The sequence below is a fragment of the Pempheris klunzingeri genome, chromosome 13, assembly GCF_042242105.1.
Source record: "Pempheris klunzingeri isolate RE-2024b chromosome 13, fPemKlu1.hap1, whole genome shotgun sequence".
Lineage (NCBI taxonomy): Eukaryota > Metazoa > Chordata > Actinopteri > Acropomatiformes > Pempheridae > Pempheris > Pempheris klunzingeri.
Genome location: NC_092024.1, coordinates 2,707,678 through 2,720,472, shown reverse-complemented (window position 1 = coordinate 2,720,472; position 12,795 = coordinate 2,707,678). Strand labels below are relative to the sequence as shown.

At 45.8% G+C, this 12,795-nt stretch overlaps 1 protein-coding gene across 1 annotated transcript in view; it reads right to left on the bottom strand.

Moving 5' to 3' along the window:
• LOC139212380 (rho guanine nucleotide exchange factor TIAM2-like) overlaps window positions 1-9,154 on the bottom strand; it is a 67,964-nt gene extending 58,810 nt beyond the window's left edge. The window contains exon 1 of the mRNA XM_070842919.1: window positions 9,029-9,154. The gene's annotated coding sequence lies outside the window, so the exon portion shown is untranslated. The remainder of the gene's footprint in view (window positions 1-9,028) is intronic.
• Between the last annotated feature and the right edge of the window lie 3,641 nt (window positions 9,155-12,795).

The following is a 12,795-nucleotide window of genomic DNA, read 5'->3' as shown; positions in this document are numbered from 1 at the left end:
TATAGGCCCGTCCTTAATTTTTATTCTGTAAAATAAATTCCTCAACCAATTGAATTACCGCTCACCAGCAGATGTGAAAGCCCGGTGGTGTCCCATAGGACAGGCCGGGGGAATCGACATGCAGATGCTCCTGACCGGCAGAGGTCACAGAAGGTCAAGCTGTTCCATTATGAGAGGACAAGGCTGGTATTTATTCACAGCCTTCTCCTCCTAAGCAGGGGTGGGTTTAGAAGGAATGGAGATGGATACTTAACCCTTGAGGCAAATGGCTGACTACAAACCTTCTACTGTTTCTCTTATTACTGGTGGAGATACGGCAACTGTTCCACCCACATTCACAGAGATGAAGGGTTGAAAAACAAGGGGAGAGAGAAAGTTGCCGTGGAAAGCGAGAAATTCATAGATTATCCGACTCCTGGATGATGATCAAGAGAGCGCTCTGACACCCAGGCTAGAAAATAACCAAATAAGAGGAACGGGGTGTTCTGACACACTCATGCACTGCAGCCCACTTTAAACAGCAAATAATGACCATAGAGGCATATAGTGGTTTCAATAATTGGACCTGAACAGCCTTGTCTGCAGAGACTGTGAGGCTGTTTTGTCTCAGACTACACCACAGTGGCTCTGATGTACCCCTGCGCACAGCACAGGGAAGATGGTGCTGAACTCCCTCAACATTTTTCATGCTGTGGATGCATGTGTAATGCATGTATCTTGGCCTTGGACTCCTGTGGCTAGCCAAAGCGTACTGCATGGCTTGCCAAAACGCCCAGACATTAAGCATGATGATATGGATGCCGGTAAAGGATCGGAAAGAATGAGTGAAGTCTTCCAGCTTGTTAAAATACTTGTTGGCTTAGAGAAATAGCCTGTGGCACTGTATGATAGCATGATTAGCGAAAGCAGCAGGCATGTCTGGGACCAAACATGAACAATTAGAAAACCCCCCATAGAGACACACACATCTTAATAAAGCTGCCCAATGACTTTCTCTTAGACTTAAGGGTCAATTAAGTGCAAGTGAAAAGAGGATCAAACGTGTTAACAAAGGTTTCTACTCCTTAATTCAAAATTTCATCATCTACAGGACAAATGAACAAATGATTCATCAAAAGAAAGGAAAAAAAAAAAAAACACAGAGCGCAGAGATACATGGTGCTAATAATACAACATGACATGTTGCTCCATGTGTAGCTCCAGCTTTCACTCAACTCCCTGAACTGTAAAAATCCTCTCAACAGTCAGGAAACCCCAGTTCCTGGCGTTTCTCAACATTGTTATTATTAGTTTAAGCCTGGGCATGCCAGTCTGAACCTATGCTCTGTATAATATTGTTATTAGTATAAAAACGGCAGCCACAAGTTTCCAGTGAGGCCGATTTCTCCACGCGAGCAGACCACAGGGCTTGCCGCTGGAGACAAAAACCCTCGCTCGCACACACACACAAAATTACTAGTGAGGAGCAGGACCAGCGCCTAAAGAGACAAGAATGGTTTTCAAAATAACTTCGAGAAAATATCAGTTATTAAAGTCATTCTTCTTCAGTTGGGGTCTTTGCCAGGCAGAAACAGACATTTGGACTGAGGAAATTGGCAATCCCTGATGAAAACTGTCATGCTGTATCCAAGGCATCCTGAGGCAAAAAAGTGAAATTAAGCTTTCTGGAACTTGTTTGTTTTGACGCAGAGGGTGAATTGCAACAGCCTAGACACCAAAGTGTATCCAGCAGACGTCAGTGAGCTGAGTGACACATCAGCCACCTATTAGTCACCAGTCAGGGCGTGCTCTTTGGATCACTAACCTCATGAGACTGAATAAATGATTTCACCCTCCAAAGGGGAAATGATTTATAATGAATGACTTCGCCGCTGTTCGCATTCATTTTACACCTGATCCTGTCACATGCAAGGCGAATGTCAATGACTATATAAAAGGGTGGCTGCTGGATGTAAAATAAATGCAACATCTCTCAAAGTTATTTTTCTTTGATATGCTACCAGAAGGATTCCTACCAGGAGAGCAGATGAGATGGAGATCAAAATGTCCTCCCTGTCAAACCAACGAGTGGTTAACACGCAGCTATTCCATCAACACGGATGACGATGATGGCCGTGAGAGAGTTATGCCGTGTAACACAAAGTTCTTGTTATTCAGCTAGAGAGAATGCAATATAACACGCTGCTGTACAACACTGGTTCTCTCATGTGCACAGCCCTTGTAGTTGTGAGTCAGTCGTTCCCCTTTTACCACAGAGTGCCAGTTGAAACTGTAGAGACTGCGTGCTCACACATCCACATGCAGGGAGATCCATCTGGAAAAGCCAACAATGGTCTGAGTGGATCAAACCACAAGGGAGGTTGAGGGGTTGAGTGAGATGACCCATACAAGCCCTTGCATAAAGTGTCGTGGCTGGGACATAAAAGAGGCCTAACCGAAGGCATCATGAGGCTGCTTTCATTTCGCTGTATTTAACAAATCTTGTTTTGTGTGCTGAAAAGTGTTTTCACACATACACTAGAAAACTGTGGTTGTACTAATATTTATAGATCAACATCTTGGAAAAACATGCTTATTTCCTTTCATGCCTCGAGTTAGATGAAGATACAAGTCACATGTCTGTGAAAATGAACCTGGAGCCAGGAGACGGTTAACTTAGCTCAGCATCAAGACTGGAAGCAAGGGGGGAAACTGCAAGCTCCGCGCTGTCGCGAGGTTAAAAACCAAGCACCTCTAAAACTTCTCTCTGATAAGCTTTTTGGATCAATGTAGTATTGCTGCGACATGGAAACCAGGACCAGATCAGTGTGGGGGTCTATAAACCAAGCAGTTCACTTTCTTGGCTCCAGCACCTTTAATAACATTAGGATCGAGCTGCAGACAAATTAGGAGCGAGCTTCTCCAATGACAGCTGAATGTCAAATACCATTAATAGCCCTCTGTACACACACAGCACACACATGTGTCTGCCGTGTTTACGGCAGCCCGGTGAACGGGTTGTCCTCCATCTCCTCTCCAATATCACACCAAGGATCAGAGATTCAGTGGCATTGCACTGAGCTGCTGCAAATGGCAAGCTTTAATAATCCTCTGACATGGCTGTGAACCCGCTTTGGCATGACTGCTAAAACTTTTAAAAAGCAGCATTTATGAGAGCCTAGTGGCATCTGCTGTAACACCGTTTGAGGAAGGAGACGTATTAATATTGCAAAACTGTCCCAGGTCTCAGCAAACTGAGCAGAGACCTGCACTCTGCATGTTCTGCTTGACTTAGCATCAACCCACGGAGGAACGTACCAGCCATGAGACTGACCTCCTTGACTTTGTACAAATGCTGTGCCCATGTGCATTGTGTTGGGAGTGAGCTGATGGCAAAACTGACCTCACTAATAACTGGGAAGCAACATTGATTAAAAGAACTTGCTTTAGCTCCTAAAAAGTTACAGAAAGTGAAGAAAATCCTTCCGCCTGAAAAAAAGTTTCTCTTCCTAACACTAATTTGTACAAGGCTCGCTGGGTAGAAGAGTCTAAATGAGCCTCTGCACCTGCCTTCGCACCTGCACCCATCAACTATGAAAACCACCCGAGCAGTGGACTGTGCAGCCAGGGTGGCATGGAGACCTAGCCAGGCAGTGTGAGCAAGTTGTTCCCCCTGGGCCAGAGAGAGTGAACCCTGAGTTAAACAGCTCTTATGTAACAGCCAAGCGGAGATCATGTCTTGGCGCTAGCGGAGCAAAGAAAAGTGAAGTTGGACGTTTCTGGGCAATGAGGAAACTCAAGTCGACTTTAGTGAGAAACGGAGAGGGGCTAGTCTGGCATCCAGAGGGTGCTGTAAAAATAAGCAAGCCCACACACAGGCTCTCCTGGCCGATGCACCACTTGGCTTCCCTTTCCTCACACTGAGCATGTGCTGCATGGATAGGCATAGATGTCCAAAAACTGATGAAACTACTGTTTCTTTGCTCTTATCTCGCTTAACAGTGAGTTCCTCCACTCACATGCCCTTTTTCCTACTGACAGCTGAGGCCTGTCAGCCAAATAAGCCTTGACGATGATTATCGCCCCAGGAAACAGGTTATTTGGATACATTTACCTCTTTGGAGAAAAGAATTTTCAAGAAAGCTTTAATTGAGCGTGTTCACTGAGTGGATGCCAGAATTGCCTGTGACCTAAAGCAATCAGGACCCTGGCTCTGTTTACACTGGCCAGACGCCAAATGAGTGAACCAACATGACAAAGCCTGGAGACTGAGGAGTGGAGAAAATAGCTTATCTTGCTCAAAGATCAAACCATGAACTGCTAAAGCAGGGAGGGGGCTGGACAGGGAAAGGAGCGCTAATGAGCCTGAGAATGTTCTTCAACATAACACAAATAAAACGGCTGCCAAAGAGCCTCCAAAGCACTTCACGTCTGTCACAAAGTCCAGGAAACTGAGCAGAAGAGGGCAAGTCCTGCCCCGTGTAGTTCACTGAAATGAGCTACTGAGCAAGCAAAAGAAGGGAAACAACATCAATATCTTGTAAGACTGCAGAGTTATAGCAGTCTTGTGTTGTGATGAGTGATATATGGGTACTGCAGGTAAACTGTGATGGATGGACTATTAGACACCGATGGGTCCATGTATGGTCGGCAATGAATTTGTGCACATCACAACACTCTTTCCCATCTGTTCTTTAAAAACTTTGTGGTATTGAGATTCATTTTTCATGTCGTAATGGGATGCTGATCATAATGATGCCGAAGCTTGTTATCTAAATAACCTATAAAAAGCAAATCAATGTTTCATGGATAATAAGAAAATCCATGTTTCCATGTTGGTACTGTGCAGTTCAAGGAGATGAACACAGCTTTGATCATTCAGAGGATGATTCTGAATGTGTTAGCTGAATCTGCCTCTTAGCTTGAGGTGCTGTACAAACACATCAGAAGAGGGCGGGCTTCCTTGCTTTCATCAGAGACAATGAGACAGTCAGTCTCCACCCACTGATGAGCAGGTGGGATGTGTTGGACTAAATGTGTACCCAGGATTCACTCCATCCATCATGGAGGCAACAGAAGACACATGGCGCCAACTAAACATCCAAGCAACGAGCACTTTGGCCTGTAGCACCAGCTGTGTTTGCCTTTCCAAAAGGGCACGGATAGTAAGTGAGACCTTGTGGCTACTGGGCCGAAGTAGGGCAGATCAATCTCAATTTGTATTGTTATAAGGATTGACCGGTAAGCAGGATTAGAGCCAAAGGGGGGGGGGGTGCAGAATGGGGTATTTCCATACAATCAGGGCTGTTGATTCCCTGAAGAATGTGCCAAATGTCATGCACATGAGAGACATAATGCAACCTGTCTGTTTGCAGCTTGAATTCTAAATCAATTCATTGAGGCTCAAACTGCAGCAGTGTGCTTAAAGAATATGCTTGGAGCACAAAAGGCCGCACACGCTCCAGCGGGGTTCTCCACAGCAGCCGGACTATCAAGACATCAAGTCCCATACGGCGATCAATATAGCAGCAAATAGCTTCTCTAACCAATACTCCTCATCCTATCCACCCCATTGTTCATACATTTGAATAATCAAACTACTTCTAGTACAAAGGCTTGTAAATCACATGGTCGGGTACAAAGTGCTGACAGAGCACCTTTTCCAGACTGAAATACTGGATGTCGTCTGGAAGGCTTACAGGAATTACATGCACTGCTACTCAACTGCTGCCATGGGGGCTTTTTGCCTCATGTGCCATATGATTAATGCGACCATCAATAAAAAAAAATGGTAATGACGTGTCTTGCAGTTATTTCTTTGGGTCGATGATGAAAGTCTGGCACTCCCCTCTTCACCTACAACCCAATCAGCTGCACGGTAACTCTTAATCTGATAGCCCATCTGACGCGTTTGTAAAAAGCACCCACCGCCATTAAGCCTTCGTTTTCTTTACAAAGCTTCCAGGCTTCGCAGGTGACCCAGAAGGAGTGTGATTCAATTATGACCCGTGCATTAATCTCCTCGAAAGGTCCAGGAGGTGGGGCTGTTAAGGAGCATGAACGAGCGCGTCGGTTCAGCTGGATATGGCCACGTCGCTCTGCTGAGCTGGACAGAAGGTTCCTGTTTGTGCAGCAGAGCGGGGGATCTCATGTTGGAGCAGATATTACAAAGTGCAGCTGACTGAACAAATCCCTCAAAGTGGATGGGTATGTGTTTGTGTGTCCGCCAGTCCCGTAGCCACAGCAAAACAAGTTAAATTCAGAATCACTGAATAATGCAGCACACAAGGTACACAGGGTCTCCTTTTTGCTGTTTTTTAGTCTCAGGGTTCATTATTTTTGTCCAAACTGCCACTACACGACAGGACGGGTGAAGTCACTGGTGCGTTTGTGATAGCTCTTCGCCCTGTAGTTGTGTGCTCCCAGAGGGGGTCAAATCCAGCCACGTGTCTTCTGGTTGGCGTCTTGGTAAATGCGGTAGCAAATGAGAAGTCTCTGCCAAAATGCTGTCAACGCCAGCTTTTAGTTCACCTGCTTTTTATAGCAATCACTCCAGACGCCGCTGGCCGTACACTACTGGCAAACACTTTGAAAGCCAAATATAATCTCAACCACAGAAGTAAGAAATAGAAACATGCAGCCACATTTGTGCTCGTCTGACTGGCCCGTCTATATTGAAACAGAAGCCTTGAAAGGACATTTCACTGTAATCGAGGGAGCGGATGTGCTGGGAAACGGATAAAAAGAGAACATTTTTTAATTTAAATTTGATCCATTTCAAATCCCTTTGTCTAGAAGGTGCACCAGTCATGTGGAGCCCCTGTGGTTTCCCCCTGCAGTGCCTCAGTACCTAGAGACAGTAAGGCCTTCATTCCCGTGTGACAATAAGCACAGATGTTACCCGTGCCTGATAAGTCACATGCACGCCACCTTATATGGAGAAAAATGTGCAGAGAAGAAGACATGAAACATTGGCGTTTCTCAGCCAGTGTGCTAGCACTTCAGAATTAACGACGACAGGCTCTCGCACACAGCCTTCTGAAATGGCCTGCAGAGAGGAGAGCAGTTCAACGTTTCTTACTAGACTACGGCTGCAAATGTTAGCGCGGAGCATCAAAGTATCAATGACAAGACCAGTCATTTTTCCACAACAATCAAATTGTTCCTCTTTGCACGAACTCCAAAGTTACACACTGTTTATCACCTGACTTCAAAACAAACTGCACTTCATGAGGGAAGTTCCTGCAGTAATGATGTCACGATGTTACTGAGCCCTTCAGCTTAAATTAGACAAGAGATGAGTAGTAGATGCCTGTGAAGCAACTCTCTCTGTGCCACCCGGGGGGGGTAGCATCATATCTCCTTTTTGTCACTGGTAAACAACTTTGACTACTGACAGTCCTGCCAGCATAACCCGTGTGACAAAGGGAGAGGGTGAACAAGCAAACTATCATGTTTTCCACTAAAAGGAAATTACGGGCCACACTCAGTCAGTATCACTCTGGTTGTAGACCTCGTCCCAAACCGGGGGAAAACAGAGTAGTAAAAACATAGTGTTCTTTGTGGTGGAGGATTTCTTTGCCGCAAAAATGTGAACAGCAAAGGCAAAAGCATGCATGGTGTGCCACGGCTTCTGACATGGTCATTCTGTTACTGATCTCAGAAGGAAAAAAAAAAGAAACACTGGGTGAACACATGAGAACAACAGCACTTATGTAAGTAAATAACCATTTCTGTATAGTCCATTAAACAGGCGGGGGGGGTGGGCTGGATGGCCTGACGAAATATAAACCACACAGCATGTTCCCCCTCCAGAAAAATAAACAGAGGACATTCTTTTCTCTTGCGCTCATGTTGGGCTCAGCCTAATTCCTGGTTAAAAATGATCCAAGTAAATGATTAGTAATCGTTTACAGTGCATCAACTTCCTAATCATTCATTCACCAACCAGTTCCCATTAAATATCACACTTCCTTGCCGGACTGTTGGACAGGCAGAGCCCTCAGACAGATCAATGGCATGGCCGGCCAGCCTCCTTCAGTCAAACATTAGCCTGTGTTTTCACTATTACAAAGGTAGTGGGACAGTCAGATTGACACTTTCACGTGTGGGTTTCCATGACAGAGGGCCCGCCATGCCAAAAGGCATGCCCGCTCCTTCCTCCTGCTCCCTGGGCCTGTTTGCCCTGGGCGGACCCTCCACTCCAGGGGTCCCGGGGCCCTTTTGTTACCTCTGTATGTGGCCCTTCCACCCCAGCACGCGGCCAAACAACAATACAAGCGGAGGGTAAATCACATCCAAACACAACAGCAGAACATTCCCCAACATTTAGCAGAATGACCAAGGGTCCCAATATCTGAGCTCATAAATCAGGAGGGAGAAAGAGAAGCAATAAGCAGACACTGACGCTGGTGTGGGCTACATGTTGAACATCTCCACGCTCAGGGATCTATTGTGAGAGTGGAATGACGCCCAGATACCTTTGGTTTTAATTAATGTTTTAATTAATTTCCCTTGCTCATCATGCTGACAGGATGCAATTTATTTATCACCCCAAATTATGTTTGACATGGCACAAAAGACTTGGTAACTCATATCTATGTCACTGTAATGAGGACAGTGACAGTTTTAGTATCTGATCATTAGAGATATAAAGGAGAGTCTCTATGGGACAACACACACCGATGAATGACTACACTGTACTTTTTATACACTGGCCCATGGCGTCCTTTCAAAATAAAACCCCTTTCACCATGAAACAATTAGAATCGCCGGCGACAATCACATGTCTTTGCTTGAAAATGAATTCAGTCACAGCTGCTGCAGCTGAGATTTGCCGCTCACAGTAATCAATGAGAAGCCACTGGTGAATTAAATGCCGATTTGCACACAAACACCCAGAAACTTTAGTTAAACAGACAAACTTTGTGCGGACACTTTGATTAAAGATGCGTTCAGGAGTCGCGGCAGACAAAGCGCACGCACAGAAATGAACGAATGAGCCCTTTAAATCCAGCGTGACTGTGGACTAAGTTCGCTGGGAACTTACCAGCTAATGTTTCCTCTGGTAAAACATACTTCTACAAGTGCTCACTTCTTCTTCCCTCCTCGCTGCCGCTTAATAAGCCGCTGTTGCGTTTAATAGACTCATAAAAATCGGATTTTCTTGGAGCGCAATTCCACGATTCCTCCGCTTCCAGACCAAACGTTCGTGGGACGGAGCGCCAAGAGACTGCGGACTCCTCCCAGACAATGTGGGGTTAAACTCCTCCTTCCGACGGACATAAGGGGGGGGGGCGAGTGGTTCACTGCAACACTGACTACAGGGGGATCCGTGGAAAGTACTTGTGGTAAAAGAAAGGGCTAATCAGGGGTGTCCAAACAGCGGCTCGTGGACTCACTGAGATGCCAGGGTCCTCAGTGAAATTAATAAAGTTTAATTAATTCACCAAAACAGTTGTACAACATCCTCTATAATGTGGCTCTGAAGGAGCTTCTCTCACTTTTTTGAACATGTTTGCCCAGATAAAATATATAAATGTGATTATATATTATATTTCCGTTTCACCCACTGCACATGCATGTAGTCCAGGGAGAATTCAGCTGCCTTTGGGGCCCGCTCTCTAGAATCTGGATCTGTGGTCCTATGAGGATGTCTTTGGCAGCCCTTGAGCTGAAAAGTTTCCTGCCCTCAGGATCTCAGTCAGCTGGTTTTGCTCGGAAAGGTGAGCAGGGTGGAGATGTGTTGCTTAACACTAACCACCCCTTCTATCACATGGATTAATGAGGTGATAAGCAGCACGAGCAAACTGGTTTGGTCTGTACAGACAATCAAACAACATGCCAGTGGAGATAATTGTCATTGTTATTCCTCGACCTGGATCCCTCCCTTACATTTTCTCTCCATCGTCCACATCCAAATGCCTCCACTCCCTGATAACGCGGATGCGATGACCAGGCCTTAGTTCCTGCAATCTCCCTCTCAGTGCTCGTAAACCATGTGTTTTGTAACGCTATGACCCATCTAATCTGTACATCAGCCTCTTTACAGCTGCTACAGTGGGTCCGAATGCAGATGCCTATCTCTCTGCTGCCCATTGTAGCTCCAGATACTGTAAAGCTCTGCTCCTTTCATCACAGATCAATTTAGATCTGCCTGCGCAACAAGCAGCCCCTCATGCCCCTTTACTTGCATTTAGCCACAGGGAATTTAACTCCAGTTCACCAAGCATATTGTTTTGAGATGTTCGTATCTGAGCATCTTTAGGAGTGACTATGCAGACGAACAAGGCTGAAAGGGTGGATCCTTCCAAGTGGAGATGTGTTGAAGCCAAACCACTGATGTAACCATTAGGTTGAACCATGACTACTTCAATAACCCACTGGGCAAATGCCACCAGTGTGACCGATGACATGCTACAGAACCCCACCCAGTGTGTAATGTTGTTCGGTGGGTGGATTCTGGCCACATCAGTGTCATCTGACAGCATTCAAAAGCTCTGGTCACTCCACATCTCATTAAACATAATCAGCTCTGACGGACATCCCGTCACCCATCACCCCCTTTCTGTCTGTCTGTCTGTCTGTCTGTCTGAAACAAGACAGCGACTGAGCCTTTCTCATGCAGTGACAGTAGAGGACCGGTGATGGCTGAAACATTGGTATTTCCAGTTTATTGCTTTAAAACACAACTGGGAGCAGGAAAACCGTGAGCTCAGCCAGCACGTTCTTTATTCTTTTTCTGCTGACGCAAAATATTCTACAGATAGGCACACAGTTATGTGCTCACACACACACACACACCACACAATCGCACACTTATCAACACCTCAACACCTTCTCCTTCTCTTGAATGAGGTTTCTCAGCACTCCCAGTCCAGCCATACTGACTGTCACCACTTTGCCATTATGGCCACTCTAATAGGGTTGTCGTAGTGAGAGTATGTGTGTGTGAGAGTCGGGGAGGAAGGGTGGCAGATCCTCAGCTAAGTGATTTTCTCACTCTTCTCACTGCTGTCCATTGTATGATGTGATCCAGCCATTATTACCATTGTATGAGGGCTGGGCTCGTTCAGAGTCCACACGCTATTACCACGCTCATTTGTCATGTAGCCTTTAATGGCTCACTGTGGCTGGCACAAAATGATCTCTTGCAGTTGTTTCAAAGGCTGGCGGGCCGGTGAAGAAGGTGCTCTGCGGTTGTCTGCAGGGGAAGACAGTTTTTGTGCCAGACAGTGTCCAGAAACACAAGAAAGGAGTCGTCATTAGGTGTCTGTGTGTGTGTGTGTGTGTGTGTGTGTGTGTGTGAGCGAGACAAGAAGGAGGGCTATAATCACACACACACTAACGCCACACCCTTAAACAACTCCTCACTTGTTTCTAAATACAGCAGACGACATTAAAGCATCCGTGGCCACAAACAGGCTGCCGCAGCAGCTCCCACAATAGACAAAGAAAATCACTACGCACGAGGCGATAGAAGGTCATGAGCGAAGATAAGGTACGAAAAAGTCAGGCTATTTTGGAAAGGCGTAATTGAACACGACAGATCTGATCCAAGTGATAGCTCACAGACTCCTGAGGGCCTAACTAATGAGAAATCAATGACGACAACGAGTGAACTGTGTGTCACAGCAGCCAACCTCTCACGCCAGTGTCATTAAAGGACAGACGAAGCACTTAAAGCCCCTGATTTACCTTCCTGTACATGTGATTTCATTAGTGTTAGATACAAACCTCAGACTTTTAACTGTAATGGTGTAAAAGAACCACAAGATAAATCTGGCAGTAGGACTTATAGATGATGGCTGACGTTTGATAGAACGGCCTGTGGCTGCTATCACAGGAGATATAAACCTGTAGAGGTGCATTAGAGTGGGAAACCACATATGTGATGGATCTGACCTCCACATGGGACATCATGTGTCTGTCTGTCTGTCTGTCTGTCTGTCTGTCTGTCTGTCTGTCTGTCCGACTGCCCGTCTACCACACAGACATGTCATTACTGAGGGGAGAGGCAGAGCAGCAGGGAGGGTGGGGGCTGGGTGTGCCTCAGTTGTTGATTACTTGAGTTCTAGGTGAAGAAACTATCACAAGGGTGTGACAGGGTGAGGAATCAAATTAGGTTTTTGTGTCCCTGCTCTTGGAGAAAAGAGCGAGGCAGACATTTGATGAATGGGAGGATGGGACCATAAAGCAAAGACTGAGCTAAAAGAACAAGGAAAGCGAGACTGCACCTGTGCAGTCCCAACATCCCAACATTAGAATCAGGAAAACGGTTCTACTCCTGTTCATGTAGCTGCTTGTGGACGGTTGTGTGCTTATATGTGCAGTATATGAACCAGGACGTGCATTCAATTTGGCAACGGTTCCGTCATTCGGTGCGAGAACGATCCCGTCGGTTTCACTGTAGGAACGCAACATCAGAATATGTTCACTTAACGTTCAGTACACCCAGTTTATGGTGCAACCCCATGCTCGCTCGCTCAGATAAGCTTCCTGGGTACATATGAGCATCTGTTGTGTGAAATAGAGAAACGTGCTCTATACTTAAATCCCTCGAGGCTGCGCTGCTACTAGAAGAAAACCCCGTGAGCAACAGTGTTTCCTTCAGCCCTTTAAGCCCCTATGTTTTATCTGCCTATGTGCTGATTTCTAGCTTTTACCAATTCATCTCAGGCATCGCTGCCCACCTACATTAGCTTAAAAACATTCAGCTGCCTGGATTTTCTCTCTGGCTCTTACAGCGAGTGAATCCGCAATGACTGACATGAAAATTGCTTATCCTAAAAAACCATGTTTGTCTTCCCATCAGGC